The sequence below is a fragment of the Hirundo rustica genome, chromosome 3, assembly GCF_015227805.2.
Source record: "Hirundo rustica isolate bHirRus1 chromosome 3, bHirRus1.pri.v3, whole genome shotgun sequence".
Taxonomy (NCBI): Eukaryota; Metazoa; Chordata; class Aves; order Passeriformes; family Hirundinidae; genus Hirundo; species Hirundo rustica.
This window is the reverse complement of record NC_053452.1, coordinates 6,393,110-6,405,806: the sequence shown is the minus strand read 5'-3', so window position 1 is coordinate 6,405,806 and position 12,697 is coordinate 6,393,110. Positions and strand designations below refer to the sequence as shown.

Here is a 12,697-nt window from a genome sequence, read left to right as displayed (position 1 = left end):
AGCTTAAAGGTTAAATTCTGAATTTGGTTTCTAGGAGCACCTTTTCTCATTGCTATGGCTGCAGGCTTTTCCAAAATTCAAAGTTACCTTTAGAAGTCCTCAAGGAGAATAAGAGAGGAATAAGTGTACTGGTGAAAGGTATTTGAGGTGAGAGCATCCTATTACCACAAAGGAAGGATTAAGTTAAGTTTGAGGTACTATTTCCTTTTCCTGGGGAGGTCTAGGTAAGATTTCAGTGATTTATGCGGACAAATATGGTTGGACCAGGATATGGTTTCATCCTTTGCTCCTCCTCTTCCACAATACTGAGGAACAATCAAGGCAAGGATGTTCTTGAAATATGAATTTGTAGCTCTTGTGGCGCTTGGTCCCAGAGTCATCCAACACAGGATGAGTCACCAGGGCTGCATTGTTAGGGAGATAGATTTTGGAGTTGAGTTTGAATGGATTTCCCTGACTTACTGGAAAAAAAAGGCCTAAAAACTGGTTTTCAAAACCAGTTTGCACCCAGTCGTGTTTCACTTAAGACCATACTAAAGCTCCTTTCTACTAATTTCAGTCAAGTACTTTTCAATACTTTTTCAATATTTTCTAATTGGCTTTTTTTACTTATATTTGCACTGAATGGTATAACTACAAGTTGGGGTTAATCCTCCTATGTCTTAATTATTTTTAGGTGGAAGAATTGATTTTTTGCTCCCCTCTGCTTCCTGATCTCTTAATCTGTCTCCATTTGTGATTGCGTACAACCATCATTTTGGGGGACAAAAGGGCAAAGGTGATGTCCGTTTACTTTCCTGCAGAATGCAGATAATTTATAAGAGCTCTGTTGCCTGGTGTATTCCCACTTTCTAGACAGCCATGTCAGTGTGCAAAGGTGCCTTCCAGGCTGCAGATGTCGAGCAATGAAGGGAAATAAACAGTGAGTGTCGACTGACACTTAGAAAAGCATTAGTTTTTAGAATACTAAAGCTGTTTCTTAACATAGAAAGTCACCATATATTCAAAAAGTTATGTTGAAACACATTTTTTTGTATTATGTTTTTGACTGAAACAAAGCTAGAAAAGATCTAGGTGGAAAATCCATGATGTCTGAATAAATTACTCATCCCCGCATCTCAGTGTGATGACATAACCTTATACAGTATTTTAAAACAAAGCAAAGAATTTTGGTGCTTCTGTAGGTGTAGAAGAAAGGATTACAGGTGGCCCCACCCCTGATAAGTCACAGCTGTCCTAATTACAAAGAGGAGAAATGCCCCTTAATGAGTTGCAGCTGTAACTAATATAGTGTGATAAAAGGGCTGGGTTGGCTGGTCGAGGGGAGCAGTTTGAAGAAGGAGGGTCTGGAGGAAGGATCCTGAGGAAGGAGATAGTGAAGGAATGATCTGGAAGGATTGGAGGAGTGGGTGAAACAGGAGAGAGAATCCCTGTTCTGAGGTCAGTCTGGGTGTGCAGTGAGAGCCTGTTGTTGGAACCTGCAGTCACAGTCTGGCTGGGTAAAAGCTGCAGTCAGAGTTCAGCAGCACATAACCAGCAGTCAGAGGCTGCAAGGGAAACCTCCAGTAGGAGCTTGCTGCAGCCAGGGTCAGTGAATGGTTGGGGTCAGGATAACTGAATTGTAACAAGGAATAGACCAGGACCCTTTTGATACTGTGATAAATCAGAAGTCCTTGTTTTGGCTAATTTCTACCCTCTAACTAGAGGGCTGCTGCAACAGCTTTCTCTTTTGCTCTTTAACTAAGTAACATCTTCCTTCCCATGACTTGTTCCATTATCTTTGGTGTGACAAGTTTAGAGTGAATTTACTCCCTTCAACATGAGTGAAATGATTAAATCTGCTCTAATTAATTGTTTCAGTATACTGGAAGACAGATATTTCTTCTCCCCCACCCTCTCCCTCCTTTCCCACATGTTTTTCCGGCAGCTTCTGTAATGGGCCAGGCTCTATAAAACATCCCAAAAGACACCTGGAGCCAGGTGTTTGGAATTACCTTGGATGTAACCTTCCTATCTCAGCACTTTCCTACGTCCCTCACTGTAAGTGTGCCCTGAGACTCCCTGCTGCATCCTGATGTGTGGCACTTTATTTTCTTCCCTTCATGGGGCAGCAATGAGGTCTGAACATGCAATTCTCTGGGTGAGGGCTCAGGGCCACAAACAACCCCAGTTAATTCAGTTGTGCAGGGCTGTGGAAGCTGCCACCTGTGAAATATCCATAGGGTAAGGCACTGGTTGTCTGGGCAGACCTATGCCTGACCTTTTGCCCTGGAAAGTGGAAGCACAAGGCAAGTGTCTGACAGGCTCCTGCAAGATTTAAATGGCTTTAAAATCTTAATTTACTGCTTGTATGTATGTGCGCAGGAAGTAAAGGTTTCGAGACAGTTATGTGGCAGCCTATAAGCTTCCAGCTGTTTGGTTATTCTGCTTTAGATAAGCTGATTCACTTTTTGTCTTTCAGTGCAAAGTGCACCTAAACTTTTGAAACTGAAGTTTTAGTGGAACTGTGATTACTCCTCTAGAAAGGCAGAATCAGTCTTATTAATAAGATTTCACTATTGTTTTTCTGTCTTGGTTTAATGTGCTTGAATGTTGAATCATGCTAAATTACGTACATGTTAGGTGATAAATTATGTAATGCTCCAATGTGGTGAGAATTAATAGTGGAACAGCCTTAATTTTCTCTCTTTTCTTTTTTCTTTTTTTTTTTTTTAATAAACCCCATTAAATCTCTCTGTTATATAGATGGCATTGTCAAAGGGTTCATAAGAAAGGAGGATGGGAAGAGGGGGAAAATCCCCCCCAAGCCCCAAACCAAACAGATCCTTGCTCTCTTTGGACAGATGGCGAGGGCTGAACCTTCATGAATTTGTTATTGCCCTAATTGAAATCATATTGGTGTATTGTTCTCAGGCAATGCCAGGGATGTTCCCTGGGATGGGGCTGCCAGGGGTGGCGGGGGAAGAGTCCCACTGCAGAAATGCAGAGCCGTGAAAATCCTCCAGAAGGCTAGGAGGGATTCCAGCGCCTCCTGGGCTATTGCTGTTGACCCAGGGTCAGGCATGGGCAGACACCTCGCAGCTGCATCCCTTCGCCTTCCTTTTCCCAGTGGAAATTACTGCAGGGACTAGATTGCCCCAGCCAGCGTAGCTGGAGCCTGGGAAAACACGTGCTGCTTTGGAGTAGTTAGCTTAAAAGATGGTAAATTAGAGGCAGGTCTTGTAGTCACAAAACCCACTAAATGAAATAAATCAGGGCTAAGTTTGTGCAGGGTTTCAGTTTATTGCTGGTTGATGAATTATGAAAAGATGTTAACGGTGGGTGGGATAAAGAGCAGCTTTGATTCTTAGGACAAACTGTGGAGGTGATGCTCTAGGATGTTCTTCTGATTGCACATCTGGGAATGATATGGAAGTGTGGTTTAATCCTTCATGTTGGCAGAATTCCCAGCAGCAGAAAAGGAGCAAGTGCATGCATCTATGCCTGTCTGTTGCTTGGATGTTGGAAGAACAGTTTCACACACAAAATACAGGATGTTTTTAATCTTAGTTAATTCTGTTTATCTTCAATACCTGTGGATTTTGGCCTTAACCTGGCATGCTCTCTCAAGAATGTCAGTGTTGAATAGATTATTTCATCATGGTTCTGGTGTACATTTGAAGCCAGAGATGAGATTCAGGTCATTGTCACGGGCCTGTGCAATCCAGAGAGTTAAATGGTTTGAGTTTACTTCCTTTTCCTCCAGCATGTCAGGAAAAGTTATTTTCTAAGTCCGTAAAGTTTAGACTTTGCACTTTAATATTTTTTTTTCTTTAGCTGACTTTCTTTTGATCATTAATCATAGGAATGGGACTATCTTATATCCCTGCCAAAAAAAAAAAAAGTGAGCTTAGGCTTAAAAACCATTAGAGGTTCTGGTGTCTCTGATTTCAAAACTCACTGCATTGCTCAGTCCTCTGGAGTGCAAGTCTGAGGAAAGAGCACTGAGGAAAGAGCAGAGAAAACAAATGGCCCTTTTATCTCAGGGATGGAGAATGCTCTCACTGACACTTTCTATTTTTCATACAGAACTAATGGGGAATCTTCCTGTCTTCTTGTGTTTTCAGAATTAGTAGAAACCAAGAACACACATTGCTTGGGTATAAATGATGCAGTGCTCACATATCAGATGTACTTTAATCCTAAAAAGATGCCTTTTATTATAGCACATATGTGGATGGTTTTATGTCAATATCTTCACAGTTGTTGAGTCTTTGATGATGGATTACATTGTAACCGGCATAAGAGTACTAATAGTGCAAGTCCAGAGTAGAAAAGTTTTCAAAATTTAAAGATATCAGAGTACTTTTGACTTTTAAAGACACTCAGGAAAGAATTTCTCACACCTGGAAAAATAGCTGACAGAACTGAGTTCTGGTTTCAAACTTTGTTCCCTTCCTGATTTTTTTTTTTTTTCCTTTCTCCTTTTTGTTTTTTATTCTTGTCACCCTTTATCCTTTTCTCCTTAGTCCCAACATGGAAACAGAAGGAAAGAATAAAAGGGCCTTTCAAAGTTTGAAAGTTTAACTTCCCATTTCCATGAAGGGGAAAAAAAAAAAAAACCTTTCCAAAGTTGGATGCAAAGTTTTTCCATGCTCTTGGTGGTATGGACAGTTGTATGTATGTAGTACATATTCATAAAGCTCTGATGGCAGTGTGGAAATTCTCTCCACAGTAGAACAATGTAGTTATTTCAGTTTGCATTCCTTAAAAAACCCCCAAGCTCGGCCCTGCCAAAATCCAGAATAAACTCGAAAAATCAGGAATACCAATGATGAAACAAGCATTTAATTTCCAAGTTTAATTAAAAAGGGGGATGGATAGACTTATTATCCATTGTCTTTCAAAGTCAGTCATTTCCTATGCACGGGAATATGCAGGTTGAGAATAAAACAATATCTGTTGTATAGAAAAAAGTTGAGATTATCCATTAGTGGGAATGCTGCTTTCAGGAATATTTTGAACATCAGATAATATATCTACCTTATTCAGCAGGTTAGCTTTCACTCTGTCTTTTGTAGGACAGACCTCTTGGTGGCTTTTTGACTTTGGTTTATTCTAGTCTTCATAGGTGTATAATCTATCCAGCCAATCTGTAATGTCATGGTGTTATTCTTCAGGCAGAACTGACGTTTTGTCTAACACATGTGCCAAAAGATGCCAAATAGCTCAATGGTTTTTACACTGTGCTTCTCCTAAAAAATGACAAGAAAACACTCTGGTGTGGGAAGCTCACAAGTTCCAAGAGGGATCTTGGAACAAGTTTAACTCACTTATTCCACTACTACAACATCACTGTTTGCTTTATGCCCTTCAGTCTTTGTGTCTATGAGTTATTGGTGACTTTTGAAGTTGTAGCTAATTCCATGCAGTCCCCATGAAGGTTTTGAGTGTTACACATCATCCCACAAATGAAGCTCTTTTAAGATGTCTTTCCTGTAGACAAGTTCCTGCTCATCTCAGGAGCCTGCCAGCTTTTCTTTGTGCTTTTGCTTGCTTTAACAATTTTATCTGGACCTATCCTGCTCTCGGGAACTTCCAAGCTGACTTTATGCAGTTATTCTCAGGAGAGACACAATATTTCCTTTGCCCTGTAGGACCCCACAACCCATGAGGGAGTGAGGGAGCAAGATGAGCACATGTTTTGGTTTTTTTTTTCCCCCGTTTCTTATTTTAACAGCAAATGTGATGCATAGCACCAATACAACAAGCTGGAGACAAATTAAGCATTTTTCCATCTGCTGCACCATCTGAAAACCTTTCAGGCAACAGATGAGGCTTTGCATTGGGATGGCGACTGGGCAAGGGGGCGGTGAATTGGCCTGATGCATACGAAAGCGTGAATAGGTGCAAGGATGCGAGAAAAAGGGGCCGGGCCGGGGGAGTCACAGACCTCAAGTGCTACTTTGTCCAGGAAGCATTGCAAGACGGCTCCTGTGCTGGGAAGGCTGCTGGGTTTGCCTGCTGTGGGAGCTGAGATGATAACTAGGAAAAGGTGGCTGGTGATAGAAAACATGGCCCACTCAGCAAGAGGCTTAAAGTGGGAGGTTAAAGGAGTGCCTGTGAAACCGGCCTTAGGCTCTGACTAGAAGTGAGGGAACTGACTGCTCTCCTGAATTTCCTGACAGCTCATCCAAAGCCAGAGATAAGAGGGGGAGATATCTGGGCAGATTGCTCACTGAGCTGACACAGGCACTTATTTTGAAGTTATTATGAAAAATATGAAGCTGAACTTACCGCGCTGGTTGTCCGAGTCAGTGGCGTGGGAGAGACACTGGGATTTACTGTGCTGTAAGTGCAGAGGTGCTCCTGGAGTGGCACATTCCACGGCACATGGCTGGTGCCACAGAGAACACTGTGCTGCTCCAGAGTGTTGCTGAATGCGGCCTGCTCCTCTTTTGACACTCGGCTGAAGCCTTGGGTGCTCTGCTTTCTCTGTCATGTGGAAAAGTGTGCTCCAGGTTCTGAAAGCGAGACAGTTCACGTGGCCCTTGGAGTCAGAGACTGAAAGATGTCAATTCAGGACTTCCCATGGAGAAGCCATTTATTTGCAGGTGCTGTCACCTGGTCTATTATTAGCTTTTGGATTGTCAGTGTTTTTCACTATCTATACATACACACACATATATAGGAAGAATAATGAACTCCAGCTCTACATTACCAGTGATGCTTTTTCTGGGAAGCTACTGTCCTTAAGAATTATGGATTGCGATGACTCAATCATGGCAGGAACTTCTTAATGTACAAGAGAATGCCTTAGCATTGTCTATCAGGATTTTTTTAATTTAAATTCCAGTTTTTCTGCAAGTTTTTTGGTCTACAGTAGGTCAATAGGTATCTTTTCCTCCATTTCCCCTGTCCTCTCCACTTGGAGTGGGCCTTGTTCTGTTTATCTTTTTGAATGCTAATCCATATTGAGCATCCAAGACAGTTTCTCCTCACAAGAAATTAAACTGGTGTGGCAATGGAGGTGTGTGTTTGTGTTCTCAGTGTTGCTTTCTTGTATTCGGCTAAATACCTCAGTCATCACCCAGGGCCTTGGTAGGATGTCCCTGTCTGTTCCCTGCTGAGCAAGAACTCTCTGCAAATACTGTAAACAGAGAGAAACCTTCCTCGCTGCTCACAAGACCTTTCCCACTGGAAATGTCTTAAAAATAATATCAGTGCAGATTTCCAAAAGACTAAACAAGACTCACTGCTGGAGCTTGAGACTGTTTCTAACAGCTCCATCCAGTGGCTTTGGCTGTAACAGGAATGTGGGGTTTGCCTCACAAGGGTTCAGGACCTTTGGGGCTGGAAGATGCTGCTTTAAGACAGATGATTTGACAGTTGCCACCTTGCAGAAGGAAGCGTAATTGATTTAAAATGAGAGATGTGGTGTTTATGTTTTGCAATTACCTGTGAGGAATTTTTATTCTCCTTGCAATCAAATGGCTTCCACCTCTTGGTGTGCAAGGGGAGACCGTCCCTCTTCAGTGGCTGGAACATAAATTATGCTTGTTAGGAAGATGAATGGAATCCCTGTGTACAAGGGTTTTCTATTTTTAAAGAGCAAAATATCCCAGGTGAACTCACTCATGCAGGAAAGACCTGCTCTACAGTTCAGGAGAGAATGTTGGAATTGATCAACAAGTTTTTGATGACTCTTTTGTTGAAAAAATGCCCATTTCTTAATATAAAGCCTTTTATTTTGAAAGCTATCTTTAATTTCAAAATTTAATTTTTTTCCTTCACTTTTGAAAAAAGATTTTAATCAGGTTTTTATTTTAAATCTTGTCTCTTTTGTGGAAGTGATGCAAGTAGATATTCAGGCTGCAAAATTTGAGATTTTAATTTTTCTGCCTTGGTCAGGATGGGAAAAAGCTTTCAAAATCTCAAAAAAATTCTCATGGGTCAGGGGAAAAAAGGGTTTCCCACAGAGCTCTAGTCAATGGGAGTGTTACCATAAACTTCCCTGTGCCTTGGATCTGGCCCTGAGAGCGTATCGGAGATTTTGTCAGCCTCATTGATTGCACAAACCAGCCTTGTTATGAGGAAACATTCCTAGGCCAGACAGAATTCTGACATTTGTCTGTAGCCTTCACATTGAGGAGAGATTATTGTCTCCAGAGGGCCATTCTTAATGATTTAAATCTGAGGTAGATCGTTTTTTCTGGCAGTGTGTGTGTAATCTAATCCATATATTGTTGAAAATAATTGGCGTGAGCAGAGAGTTGCTCTGTGGCTGTGGTTAGTCAGTATTGACTGCATTGAGACTTGCTGAGTAGGTGGTAGAGATTATAAGAGGACCTGGAAAACCAAAGGAAAAAAAAAAAAATAGTCAAGAAGATGCTCAAAGCAGGGAAATGTGGAAGTAGAAATGCTTTCCACTGGGAGCCCTTTGGAAGCAAACAGTCTGAGCTTTAAAAAATTTACTCTTGATAATTATGAGTCAGATAACATCACACAGGCCATATGATCAAGTGTATGTAAAATCTGTGTTTGTTTGCTTCCCAAAGAGCTGGATGGTGACTTCAGGCTCGTCCTCTGAGCAAGAGATGGTGTGTAAACTGCACCACCCAAGGAGCAGCCCCGGGAGGCAGCGTGACTCACAGCCACACTGCTGAGGCACAAATCCCTCCCTGCTTTCCCATCACTCTTCAGGCTGTAAAACAGAAAGATTCTGCTCTTTGGTTTTGGGCTTTTTTTTTTTTTTTTTTTTTTTTTTTTTTTTTTTTTTTTTTTTTTTTTTTTTTTTTGTCTCTCCTAATCATAAAGTGATTGCAGTAGCCCGGTTATCCTGACTAGTAGTTGGTATTGGAGGAACAATGCTTGGAACAGGGACACCTTCCATTAGACCAGGTTGCTCTAAGCTCCATCCAGTTGAGCTTTAAACAATTCCAGGGATGGGGCAGCCACAGCTGCTCTTCCCAGTGTCTCACCACTCTCAGAGCAAAATATTTCTTCCTGATACCAAATCTAAACCCTCCCTCTGTCACTTTAAAACCATCATCCCTTGTCCTTGTGAATAGTCCCTCTCCATCTTTCTTGTGGGTTCCTTTCAGGTACTAGAAAGTTGCAATTACTTCCAGTAATTCCTCATCTTCTGGGAACAAGGATGTGTGTACAAATCCAGTTTGTATCATAACCCAGCATCAGACTGAGTTATGGAAGTGAGTTACTTCTTGGGCCCAGCTAAGTAAAGAATTTCAACACACTCTTTAATGCTTTTAAATGTTGGATTTAAATATGTGCTTAAAAATAGGTGCTCTAATGCTTCACCAGAGAAAAATGTTGCTATGAGATTATGCTCCCTTGGACATGTCTGTGCTCCAAGTTATAGTTCTGCTCATCGCTTCCACCTCCTCTGCATTCCTGCCCTGTCCTGTGGTGAAAGGGCTTTTTGCCGACTTTGGTTCTGGACACCTCACTATAATTGCTAATTAGAAAAATATTTTAGACATTCTTTATTAGGATTTGACACTATCTTTTAGTGTTATTTGTCTATACTGATGATATGTTTGGATTAAAAACATAGAAAAGCTGGAGTGCATGGAATCCTTGGTAGTATTCTTGGTAGTACCCTACAGAACAAGACATCAACAGAGGTGTTTCCCCCTGAGGTGCAAGGTCCAGTTTGAGACACATCTAACATGTTGAACTAATTAGAAAGGTGTTTGAATAGGATAAAAGCCAAATTTAAGCCAACAGGTTGAATTTTATTTCAGCCCCAAGAGTTAATTTTGCAAAAGAAATCAGACCTCCCATTTCCCATCCCTTGGCACTCATGCTTCCTCCTTTTCTTTCCATGATTGCATTAATTGTCAACTGTAAGAGACATTCAATCCATAGGTTAATTTCTTCAACATGAGTAGTTTTAGGGATATTGCTCTTAAACTTTCATCATACTGTTGATTTAGCATGAACCTGTGCAAAACACAGTTTTAGGAGGCTCTACTGAAACTGTTGTTAGAAATATTTCACTCAAATTATTAGACCAGCGCTTATGTTTGTTAAAGTTAATAATTTTTATTGATTCTGATTTTTGATGAACATTAGCAACCTGGAAAAAACCTTATTATGCCGTTTTTCTGATGGGTTTGTTTTGTTGTTGTTGGTTTGTTTTTGGGGTTTTTTTAACCTTCCACGTATTGCATTGTTTGCTGAGCATGTGAATGATGGAACATGTGGGTGAAGAAGTGACAGGATTTGAGAGAAGACAGTTTGGAGTATGAAACCATTGCTGTCACTTCTGTAGGCACAGGACTCACATTCATACCACTGCAAACTCTTTGCTGTGCTTCTGTGCATGGTTATATTAACTATGCCAAGGATTTAAACATCCTGGGAGGCTTTGAAACTCTTGTTTTACTTATTTTACTGGAGGGCAAGCTTGTAGCTGTGTTCTTGACCTCACTAAAGAGTGGCGTGTGGAGCTGCTGCTGCTTGGGCAGAGCATGAAGGAAATCCTGGGTTGGAGAATTGTGGTTTTCTCCACTGTGGTCCCTTTGCTTCAGAGTGAAGTGGTTTTCCCTTTCCCCACTCTGGTCCTGTAGTGCTCAGTCCTGAGACTGAATGCTGTGTGTATTTCCCTAATCACATCTATTACCTATATATTGCTGGGGCATTGCATCCAAGTGATGATTACCAATCCTTAATTGGAAAAGAAAATAATATTTCCTACTCATCTTACGGAGCAGTGCCCACGATGTAACTGATAAAATAAAGGCTTGGTTTGGCACAATAAAGAGCTCTGGAGTCACACTCGTTTACTCGAAATAATTCCTGTTTCCCTGCCTAACATAGGTGAAGGCTTAGCTAATGCATTCCACCTGCCGGAGTCACCAGGGGAACTCCAGAGACAAGCTTCAATCTGCTCTCAAAGGCTTCTAGTGCCACATCTATTGGATTGATAAACAGCAAAGGTATGTGCAAGACAGAATTAGTGATTTTATTGATTTGTTTTTAGGTTGGTTTAGAAAAGAGAAGCTGTGCTCATTGCCAATTGAGCATTTCTCATTTTCAGGTATCACACTGGCAGTAAGTATTTGAATTTCCATTAATGTAACTTCTGGAGCTTAAGTACAAAATCTTGCACTTTTATACTTAATGGAAACTTTAATTGTCTCCCTCTGCCTCTCTCATAACACCTCAACAGTTTGGATTTGTCCCTCTTTACCTGTAGGACCTTGCAGAAACACATGGCTTGATGAATGTTACAAAGTGAACAGTGAGTGTCTCATACTTGCACAACTTGTATAGGAGATTTTCTCCTTTCCACACCTTGTAGAATTTTCCTTCTGGGGGTAAAATGCTCCCATGCTCCCATCAGTGTTGCCAATATCAGAGTTGCAGCGCTCAGGCTGTAACAAAAGTGACAACGTTGCTCTAAGGAAAAGGAATGGAAAGAATTAAGCTCATGCTGGCTGCATTGTGGGTATCTCTTAGCATGAGGTAGCAGTGGAGAACAATGTTTATTCATTAAGATATAATTGCTTGGAGCTAGATGCATTTCTGCCTTCCATACTGGTTTGCTTTGAATGCCTTGTGTTTGGATTTTTCTTTCTCCTCGCTGTAATTTGCTGTGCACTGGTGGGGATAAATGTCATCAAAGGTCTGAAGCTTTTGATGTTTCCCATATAAGATGCAAATGTTTAACAGATGAAAATTATTTGCTAATAAGTAAATAAATATCAAAAGCAGCAGTACAAATAAAACCCCCTTGTATAATAGTGTCTAAAAATTCAAGTGACTTATTTAAACACTGGTCAGGCCCTTCTTTGATGTATGTGAATATTTTCAGGCAGAGGTATCATCATGTTGTTAGAGCATAACTGCTATTGTCATTGTCTTTTAGCCCTCACTTGAACATTCTGGGGAAACATAGAACCAGTGAATCTTTCTAGATATATTGGAGCTGAGGGACAGAGGCAGGATGGGGCCTTTCAAAAGTCAGTGGTTCCCATTCACTTATCTGTTCAGCTTGGAAGACTCTTCCTGTCTCTCAGAAAGTCTCTGGCAGAAAGTCTGTGTGCTCTGTACAGACTCCTACAAACTTCTTGTATTCAGCATTAAGTTTATGGGGTCCTCATGCCGGTCTGAAGCTTCTGCAGGCTGCTGTAATAAATACTGGGCAGCTGAAAACCGTCTAAAATCAGGATTTCAGATTGAAAGGTGAACTTGTCTTGACTATGTCACTGGAAGACCTATTTTGCTGCTAATCATTGCAGCCGACTCAGAGCAAGCCAGAAGAGTTGCTTGGCCATTTTTTATCATGACAGCCTGAATCTTTGTAGTACTCCAGCTGAAATCTGGGAAAGGATGTTGGGCTGGACATGTTATATCTTGACTGGTTTTTTGCTGATTGCTCTTTAGGGGTCAAGGTGCTTTGCCCTTTGGGTTTATTCACTTGCAGCTTGGAATGGCTGAAGTATTAAAACCCTTAAGTGCATTTCTTGTCAAGGACCTCTTAAATCAAACACAGCTTAAACGAGTTACTGAAAAGAAACAGTTTCCACTTCTCCCTTAATCTGTCTCCCATGCTCAAGTAATTGATGTCTTGTTTCATGAGTCACATTAGTTTGCCTCCGGTTAAATCTCTTGCAGCCTAATCCTGCACATCCTTCCGCAGCCCATGTCTGTGCTGGGACATGGGGAAGGTTTTGCACGAGTGAAGACT

General features: G+C 41.2%; 1 long non-coding RNA gene across 2 annotated transcripts in view; it reads left to right on the top strand.

Annotated features, from left to right (window-relative positions):
- The first annotated feature begins 1,333 nt into the window (after positions 1 to 1,333).
- The window catches only part of LOC120749871 (uncharacterized), a 172,129-nt gene continuing 160,765 nt past the window's right edge, over positions 1,334 to 12,697 (top strand). For both annotated transcript variants that reach the window (XR_009207672.1, XR_005699803.1), the window contains exons 1-2: positions 1,334 to 1,440; positions 10,825 to 10,943. This is a non-coding gene — a long non-coding RNA (uncharacterized LOC120749871). The remainder of the gene's footprint in view (positions 1,441 to 10,824; positions 10,944 to 12,697) is intronic.